This window comes from Petaurus breviceps, unplaced genomic scaffold (genome assembly GCF_028583685.1).
Source record: "Petaurus breviceps papuanus isolate PSGF00001 unplaced genomic scaffold, PetGlider_PUasm1.0 38, whole genome shotgun sequence".
NCBI lineage: Eukaryota > Metazoa > Chordata > Mammalia > Diprotodontia > Petauridae > Petaurus > Petaurus breviceps.
The window spans coordinates 37,241,133-37,250,019 of NW_027186304.1; the positions used below are offsets into that span (position 1 = coordinate 37,241,133).

At 40.3% G+C, this 8,887-nt stretch overlaps 1 long non-coding RNA gene across 1 annotated transcript; it reads right to left on the bottom strand.

The window, feature by feature from the left end:
• Positions 1 to 2,466: 2,466 nt before the first annotated feature.
• Positions 2,467 to 6,109, bottom strand: LOC138170054 (uncharacterized). Its single transcript, XR_011170525.1, has 3 exons — positions 6,061 to 6,109; positions 4,651 to 4,815; positions 2,467 to 2,946 (listed from the first exon to the last, which is right to left on the bottom strand). It is a non-coding gene; the product is annotated as an uncharacterized lncRNA (long non-coding RNA).
• Between the last annotated feature and the right edge of the window lie 2,778 nt (positions 6,110 to 8,887).

The window sequence follows — 8,887 nt, forward strand, 5'->3', positions numbered from 1 at the left end:
TGACCCAGCTTCCATCTTCTCCACATATCCATTTTAAAATAAGTTAATTGGTGAGCTCCTCATGCTTCTACATTAGTCTCTTAAAACAACTCCTATTTTTTCTCTTTCCCAAAATTGTTTCCAGCATTTCATTTTTTGACAGTTTCCTATCCCTTCTAGACTATATATAGAATCCCCTACAAAATTTTAGTCCACAGAATCCTAAATAGCCTTTTTTTGAGTCCTTTGAAATTTGCTCTCCTAAGATCTAGGGAGCAGATCAGATTATGCTTGAATTTCCTCTATCACATACTCTAAGAGATGGTTGTCACTTTAACCCAAGGTTCTTATCATCTCTTTTTGAAAATCTTTATTAAAAATATTGTATTTTTATTCCAAACTGAAACACCCGAAAGCATTTCCACATAGACAGCAGAACACAAAAGGTTATGTACAAAAAAATGAATCTCCATGTCATACTACTTGCTTTTTAAAAAGTGTTTAATAATTCCATACGTAACCTTGCAAACTGCCCTACTTGTCTATGCATCTTTCTAAATTTCTATCTGCTCCCTTCTGTAAATTAAAAAAAAGTCCAATAGTTCTCTTTTGGCATCACTATTGCTAACTCCTTCTCCACCCCCACCCATCCCTTTGCTCCAATGAACAACCAAAAGAAAGGGGGGGGGGATATAATATGTAAGGGCAGTCTAACAAAATGAATCCATATAGCAACTAGAGGCAAAAATACATGCCTCTGCACTGAATCCATTATCTCTCTGTCAGAAAGTGAGTAGGATGCATCCCCATAGGTCCTCTGGAGACACGGTTATCCATTCATTGCATTAGTCAGAGTTCAGATAATTCATCAGACTAAGGAAGAGCAGTCACACCAGTAGCAGAACCAAGGGAGAACAGTGTTATGGAACTCAAGGGAAGACAGAGTATGTGGGAAGAGGTGGCCATACCAATTATTGCAGAACATTCAGGGAAGGTGGAAATGAAGAAAAGGTCAGTCCATTAATCAAGAAATCATTGGTGACCTCTGAGAAAATAGCTCCAGTAGAGTGGTGGGGAGGTAAACCAGATTATAAAGGAATAAGTGGATGGCAAGGAAGTGAAAGCAGCAAGTGTGGATGGGTCTAGGAGTTTAGCAGTGAAGAAGAGGAGAATAATTAGATGATAACTTAGTGGGGCAGCTAGGCAGTACAGTGGATAGAGTGCTGGGCCCAGAGTCAGGAAGACCTGAGTTCAAATCTGGCTTTAGACACTTATTAGCTGTGTTACCCTGGGCAAGTCACTGAACTCAGTTTCCTTATCTGTAAAAACTATCTGGACAAGGAAATGGCAAACCACTCCAATCTTTGTCAAGAAAACCCCAAATGGGGTCACAAAGAATTGAACACAACTGAAAAAAAAAAAGACATCACAACAAAGCTTATGGAATACTGGACCGAGGAGAATTTTTTTTAAGCATAGGAGAGACTTGATGGATATAAATCTTAATTGAATGAATAAAATTGAAATGAAATGCTGGGTGTAGTCTTACTAGAGATCATGAATCTCTGATGCAAATAGACAAATCCAGCAGGGACATGTCACGCTGAAAACAAACTAGAAGATTCTGAAATGACTTAGGTTTGCCTGTTTTCTATGGCTGTGTATTTCCTCCCCATTTTCTATTTAATCAGTGTGTTGTCATCTCCCCCACTGTTTGTTCTGAAGATAAAAGATTACCTTGTATTTGTCTAGCACTGCCTTTTTTCTTTTATGAGGAGCTTAGAGCACTTTGGGGACATTTTTCTCATCAATCTTCCCAGCATTTTACAACAGAAGGGCTGAGTCTCAGCTCACAGGAGCCAGCAGACAGGGTTAGTCACCTTTTGCAGCAAGATGTTGTCTAGGGGCAGAGTCGAGCGATCAGATGCTTCTTATAGAAAATACAGACCATATCAGAAAGATTGATGCCAAGCAGTAATTAATTAATTAAAGAGATGGGAACCCAAAACACTACCTCAAGGAAGTTAGGGCCAGCAGAACCTAGATTATAGGGGGAAATGAAATAACAAAACTGAGAGCTAAAATGTAGGCCAATTTTTTTCTTTAAAAATCAGGATGAGTAATCTCTTCAACAAAGGAGATTGGTCTCTTTTTTGGCTTATCTTTATGCCTTTCTCTCGCCTCCTTGACAAAGATGAGATCCAGAAGTGTGGACCATGGTGGCAGTCCCCTTCTTCAAATGTGCAATGACTCTATGCTTATCAAAAGCTATTTTAAGAAAGGTTCTAGGGGCAGCTAGGTGGCACAATGAAGAGAGCACCAGCCCTGGAGTCAGGAGGACCTGAGTTCAAATCCGGCCTCAGACACTTACAAAACTAGCCGTGTGACCTTTGGCAAGTCATTTAACACCAATTGCCCTACTTTCCCCCCTCCAAAAAAAAAGCAACAACAATAAAAAAGGTTCTCTCAGTCATTTTTATTATTATGAATTACTTTCCACCAACCTACTATTTTTGTAGATACACTTCAATTTTCAGCTGTGGAATAAAAGGCCATAACCCCTGGTAAAGGAACTTTGGGCATGAAACAGATGCAATAGGTATTTTAGGGGCAGGAGGCCTTTACCTAGGACCCTTAAAGCAAACTAGATGTATGCCTGATTGAGTGGAGTTTAGTTGCTCCAAGAAACTATGGATTGGATAGAGCAAATTTGCTTTGTCCCTTAGGTGCTGTCAAGAATTGCTATATTTGTTGTCGATTGTTGCTGATATCAGAGTAGCAGGGCTATTGTCAGTAGATTCTCCTTCTGGGTGCAATCTTCCTCCACCTTTTCTCCCAACTCCTCTGTCACATCCTCTGTCTCTGGGGAACAGAACTACAAGAGGCTTGTGTTGACGATATTTTCCCCCATGGGAATAAATACAGATAGTCTCCATGTCTCTGAAGAGGTCTGACAGTAGGGTGGGGCTATTAGTATGCCAGGAAAGAAAGAAAATAGACACACTCATGTAATTTCTTACTATTTGGCATATAAGATATTTATTGTTATTTGTGTAAATAGTTATCATCTTCTAAGAGGGACGTGTATATGATTTTTGCAACTTCGTAGGTGGAACTGATATCCAAAAAATATATATATATTTCAGGGGATTAAGACATATTTGGGTGCCCAGAGCCCCTTCCTCAGGATATACAGTATAGGCAGGTAAATGCTCTGAGATGAATTGGGGACAGCTTCTTTTTAAGATGTCAAAACAGAAAGTCGTTGGACTAGAGAATTGTAGAGTGACAACTTCGGGGTTTCATAAAGATTTTTTCTCCTAATAAAAAAGAGGAGACTGGGCCTTGAGCCAGGTAGAAAGGATGTTCAGTGTAATAAACAGTTCTGATCTCAGGTACTGATCCTCCTCCAGCCCCCCCCCACCTCCCCACCCCCCCCCCCTTTTTTTTTTTTTGCCAGAAGTTATTTTGAAGCATGAACAAACTCAGGCCTTGAGGTCCCTGTCCTGAGGCGCACACCCTTCTGTCTTCCTGGCCCAATGGAACATCTCACTTCCTTACTACTTTCTGCAGGGAGAGGGCAGTTGAGATCCTTCTGTTTTCTCTCAGCTCAGTGCTAAAAAGTCATGTTTTGGAAGAGCAATTGCTGGCTCAATTTCTGGAGTGGATACTTAATCTATAGATAAGCTGGGCCCTTCTGACCTCTGCGAAAGCAGGGAAGCTGCCCAGTTCTCTGCCCCTGGAAGTCCCATTTTCCCACGTTGCTGTGGGTTTGGCTTGAGTGACTTCATTTTTCTCTTGATTTGTGGCTCTGTAGACTTTTCCTACTACAGTGTTAGAAAGGGATTTTATTTTTACTTCTTTGATTTGTCAGTGCTCTGAAAGCTATTGCTACTGAGGAAAAGGGTGTGGATAAGTTCTGTGTGTGTGTGTGTGTGTTTGTGACATAAGCACCTGTATATTTTTGCTGGCCATTCAGTATTTTTGTTCCTCTTTCTACTGCCTACCATAAAAGCTTACCCTTATTCCTTGTATTGGGCAGAACAGAAGATCTTTCCTTAAGATTTCACTTTTTAAAACATGAGTTGTCTCCCAACATCAGAACACTGTCATTGTTCAATCCTTCCTGCTACATGTTGGTAAAGTTAGGAGGATGTTGCCCTGGGAATGGGGAGGTGGTTGCTCTGTGGGACTCAGCTTAGACATACTACCTACCTCAGTGATGAATGGACATCATGTTTGCAGTGGCAATTAATAAGTCCTGGACTTGGATTTGGGGAGTGAGCATGGGAAAAGTGTACCTCCGCTAACTTAGGGAAATGGCATCATAGTCACTCTTTGATGGAATGGGAAGCAGTTTCTCTATTTAGATATATTTCTTTTCATACCACTTAGTCCACATCACTAGTGCCTGTCCAGAGTGTGAAAAATATCAAGCATAGGACCAAAGGAAAAAGACTAAAAGTGTAAATGGGTTATGGCCAAATCTTGAGTTGCTATGGAATTAGAAGGAGAAAAACCACCATGGTGTTTTTGCTGAGAAGGGGAGTTGGTGGCAGTTGGGATAGACAGTGACAACTGAGGTCTGAGGTTTAGGGTGGGAGAGTAGGCTGTTCTATCCTTAGCTCTATTAATTTAGTTTTTGGATGTAACATAGTGTTGCATTATTACCGTGTTTGTCCTTCATCCTTGAAGAAGACCATGATATCAGGGAGACAATGACATGCCTTGCAATTGACTTTGATGTGAGTGAGGGAGGGCTGTGCAAGTCACCTGGATCCAGTGGCCAGACATTCATCAGGACGACTGGAGATGTCCCAGGATGCAATAGGAGACCTATAAAATATTATTAAGCATCTTTTAGACACTAGGTCAACCAGGCCTTCTCCCAAGACATGTAATTTTCTGTGAAAAGAACAGGTGAGACATGAGAAAAGTAAGATATTGAGAACTATAAGGAACCCATAAATCTCAGAGAAGTCCTCGGATCACTGAGCCCAAGACTCAGAAATTAGTCCCACCCATACTGAATTGAGAATCCTCACTACAATATCCATGACAAGCCTCTGAGGCCCTGTAGTGAAAAAGAACCCACTGCTTTTGGAGGCATCCCTTCTACTTTTATACATCTCCAAAGTTAGGAAACTTTTACCGATGTCAAATGTAAATGGCTCTGCAGAATCTGCCTCTTGCTTTTGGTTCTGTCTTTGGGGCCAAGCTGACTAAATCTCATCCTTCTTCTAATTCACCTTTTCGGATACTTAAAGACAATTATCATGTTATTTTCCCAGATCCTCATGGGGGTCTTCTCCAGGCTTCTGTCTTCGGTGCCTTCATCTGGATGTGCCACATCTTATCTATGTCCTTAAAAATCTATTTCGTTGGGGCGGCTAGGTGTCGCAGTGAATAGAACACCGGCCCTGGAGTCAGGAGGACCTGAGTTCAAATGTGACCTCAGACACTTAACACAAAAACTAACCATGTGACCCTAGCAAGTCACTTAACCCCAATTGCCCTCCAAAAAAAAAAATTAAATAAAATAAAAACAAAATCTATTAAGTCTCCTTAAACCCATAGGGGAAGTGAGTCTAGGCTGGCAAGATTTCCTTCTTTCAAACCAGTTCAAACCCTTTCAAATCATTTCACTCTAGTATAAACCTGTTCAAACTAGCATAAACTGGTTAAAACCAGTTAAAAGCAATTCAGACTACTTAAAAGCAGTATAAGCCAGTTAAAAGTAGTATAGTAGTATACTACAAAAACTAGTATAAACCAGTAAAAAAACAGTAATAAATCAGTTAAACTGGTTCACACCTGTTCAAGCCAGTGTAAATTGGTTCAAACCAGTATAACCCTGTTAAAAACAGTTGAAACCAATATAAATCCTTTAAAGCCAGTATAAATCAGTTCAAGCCAGTATAAATCAGTTCAAACCAGTATAAATCAGTTCAAACCAGTATAAATCAGTTCAAAGCAGTTGAAATCAGCATAAACCAATTTAAATTGTGGGAAGACAGACAGACAGACAGATAGATATACATGCATGCATTCCCTCCCAATAGCATCTTAGACTGCACTCACCAAGGCTGGGCAGATTGACATTCAAATGCTGCTGAAAACTGCAGAATGTCAGAAAAATCATGCCTCCCTTTTTATGTAATTTTCCTTTGTGGTAAGGTTAAAGTGTCAACTACCCAAATCTCAGATCTTCATCCAAGAAACACCCTTCCCTGAGGGGACTAATTTCCTATACAGAGGACAGGGCAATCACCTTTGATTGTTTTTGCTTTTGTTTTTCTGGATGTGACTCTGAACCCCTAGAACATTTCCATTTCTTTAGTAAAGAAGTGTACATGTTTCTTTTGAAGAATCTTTGCTAGTGATAGAGCTGAGATGGCTGCAACTCAGTAAGGACCATGTGCAGGTAGTAGCTTCTCTAGGGCCCACTTTGCATTTAGGTTGAGAGGTTTCATGTCTAGGTCTTTCTTGTTGGGTTCTTGCATCGTACAATTCATTCATGAGTATGATGCCCTGTCTACATCATCGGGAATCAAATCCTCCCTGTTGTAATTAAGATGGGTCACAACAGGCTCTATTACAGGTTAGGCATCATAGCCCACTGTACTTTGATAGGGTCACCATCAAAGCCTCAGCTTCTCTAGTTCTAACTGTCCTCCCCAGTGGCAACTGTGTTCCAAGGAGTTAATACTAACCAAACTCACAAGAGATCCCTTTAGAAATCCTAATTTAAATCTGTTTAATGGGAGATATAAATACATGATATGGTAATGAGAACTTCTCATCTGGATCTTTTAATATCTTGGTAGAAATAATAATTATCAGGGCATCCAATTATTGATCCATAGGTCACTTGGTGAGTTTAAAATCAAAACAACAAAGTTGAATGTTCTTCTGTAAGGTACATTTATATCAATTTCTAGTAGTCTTCAAAATGACCTTTCTCCATTCTAAGGATATTCCTTCTAAATAATTAGAATTGGTTTTCTAGAGTCAGAGTGATCTCTCCTTTGGAGATAATGCTCAAGAAACACTGACAATTTGTTACTTCCAATGTCTTATTAATTAATTAATAATGGTTATTAGTTGTAAAAAAAAAAACACACATCTAGGGAATCAAGAGTAAAGGCTGGAGAGGAAGGAAGACATGACTGACCCAGATGTCCTCAAAAGGGAAGTTCTGAGAAGAACCAGGCAATCAGATGGGGAAGCCACTGGGGAAGGGATAGGGGAAGGATGGGGGGGAATGGGGGAGGTGGAGAGTTCTTCCAGGATGAAGAAGTTTCTGGAATTTTGTAGAGTAAGTCTAGGGAATCAGGAGTGAAGCCTATAGATGGATGAATACATGATTCTTATCCCTATCTTTACATAAATTGTCCAGAGAGCTTCCACTTAACACATTGTATACCTTCTTTTATGTCTTGAAAGTATCAGGGCAGAACCCAGGTTGTCAATCATTCAATCAACAAACATGTGTTATATTGTTATTGAACTCTGGGAATGCAAGCATAGACAGAATTGAATAATTCCCCTCATCCACCTGTTTTCTCTCATTCTCAGTTCCTTTCCCAGTCACAGCTCTTCACAGGAGCATCCTGACATGGTAGGAAAAGCACTGCCTTGAGGGTTCAAAGGCACTGCATTCAAATCCTGCCTCTGATATTTACTGCTAATGTAATCCTGTCCAATTCACTGAACTTCTGTCAGTTTTCTCTGTAAAAAAGGATTAATAATTCCATTCAGTAAACATTTATTAAGCTCATAATGTGCCAGGTACTGTGCTAAGAGCTAGTGATACAAAAAGAGGCAAAGGACAGTCCCTGCCCTCAAGGAGCTTATAATCTAATGAAATTCCTGCAACACAAGATTGTTATGAGGATCAAATGAGAATACATGTAAGGGACTTTCAAATCATTAGTTATTATCATTAGGTTTTATGGTGAAGTGGGTGGAGCATTGGACTTGGAGCCAGGAGAACTGGATTCCTACCTTGGTCACTTACTAGCCATATGGTCATGGGCAAATTCATGAACCTCTCGGAGCCTCGTTTTTCTTTTCTATAAAATTGGTGAGTATCATAACTGCATTTACCACCTCACAGGCTCCATGTGAGAACTGAGTGAAATAAAGTAGGTAAAGTACTTTGCCTCCTTTAAATGAAAATTATGACCATTGCAATTATTCTTTCTCTAGGTATTAGTACATTAAATCCCTACTTATTTATTAAATGAGGGTCAAATGAGGGTACTGGGTATATTTAGGCAGGAGAAGAGGATAATGGGAGTGAGAGTGGGGGAAGGGGCCAGAAGAGTTGTCTTCAGGTACATATTTGAAGGGATGCCACAAGGAAGAAGTATTAGACTTGCTCTGTTTGGCTCCTGGGAGCAGAGCTAGGGGAAGGGGGGCAGGTGAGATCAAAGAGGCAAAGGCAGGCTTTGTGTCTGGAAAGATTTCCTAACAATTAGAGCTGCTGCAGCAACTAGATGGTATAGTGGATAGGGACAGGCCCTAGAGTTAGGAGGACCTGAGTTCAAATGAGGCTTCAGACATTTGACCCTTACTAGCTGGGTAGCCCTGGGCAAGTCATATAACTCCCTTTGCTTTGCAAAAAAAAAAAAATTAGAGCTAGCCCCAAATAGAATGGGCTGCTAGAGAGCTGGTCAGCTTTTCCTCTTTCAAGGTCTTCAAGCACAGCCCGAATGACCCCTTGTCAGGCGAGAGAAATTATTATTTCTCTTTCATATTAATAGCCAATTACTAATTGAGATTAAGATTTTTCCCTTTTCAATTTCTTTATTCAGAAAGCCCCTTAAGGGTGCTCAACCAGTCTCTGAAGGACATTGCTGATATATAAGATTACTCACATCCTTGGGGTACATGCTTTTCCATC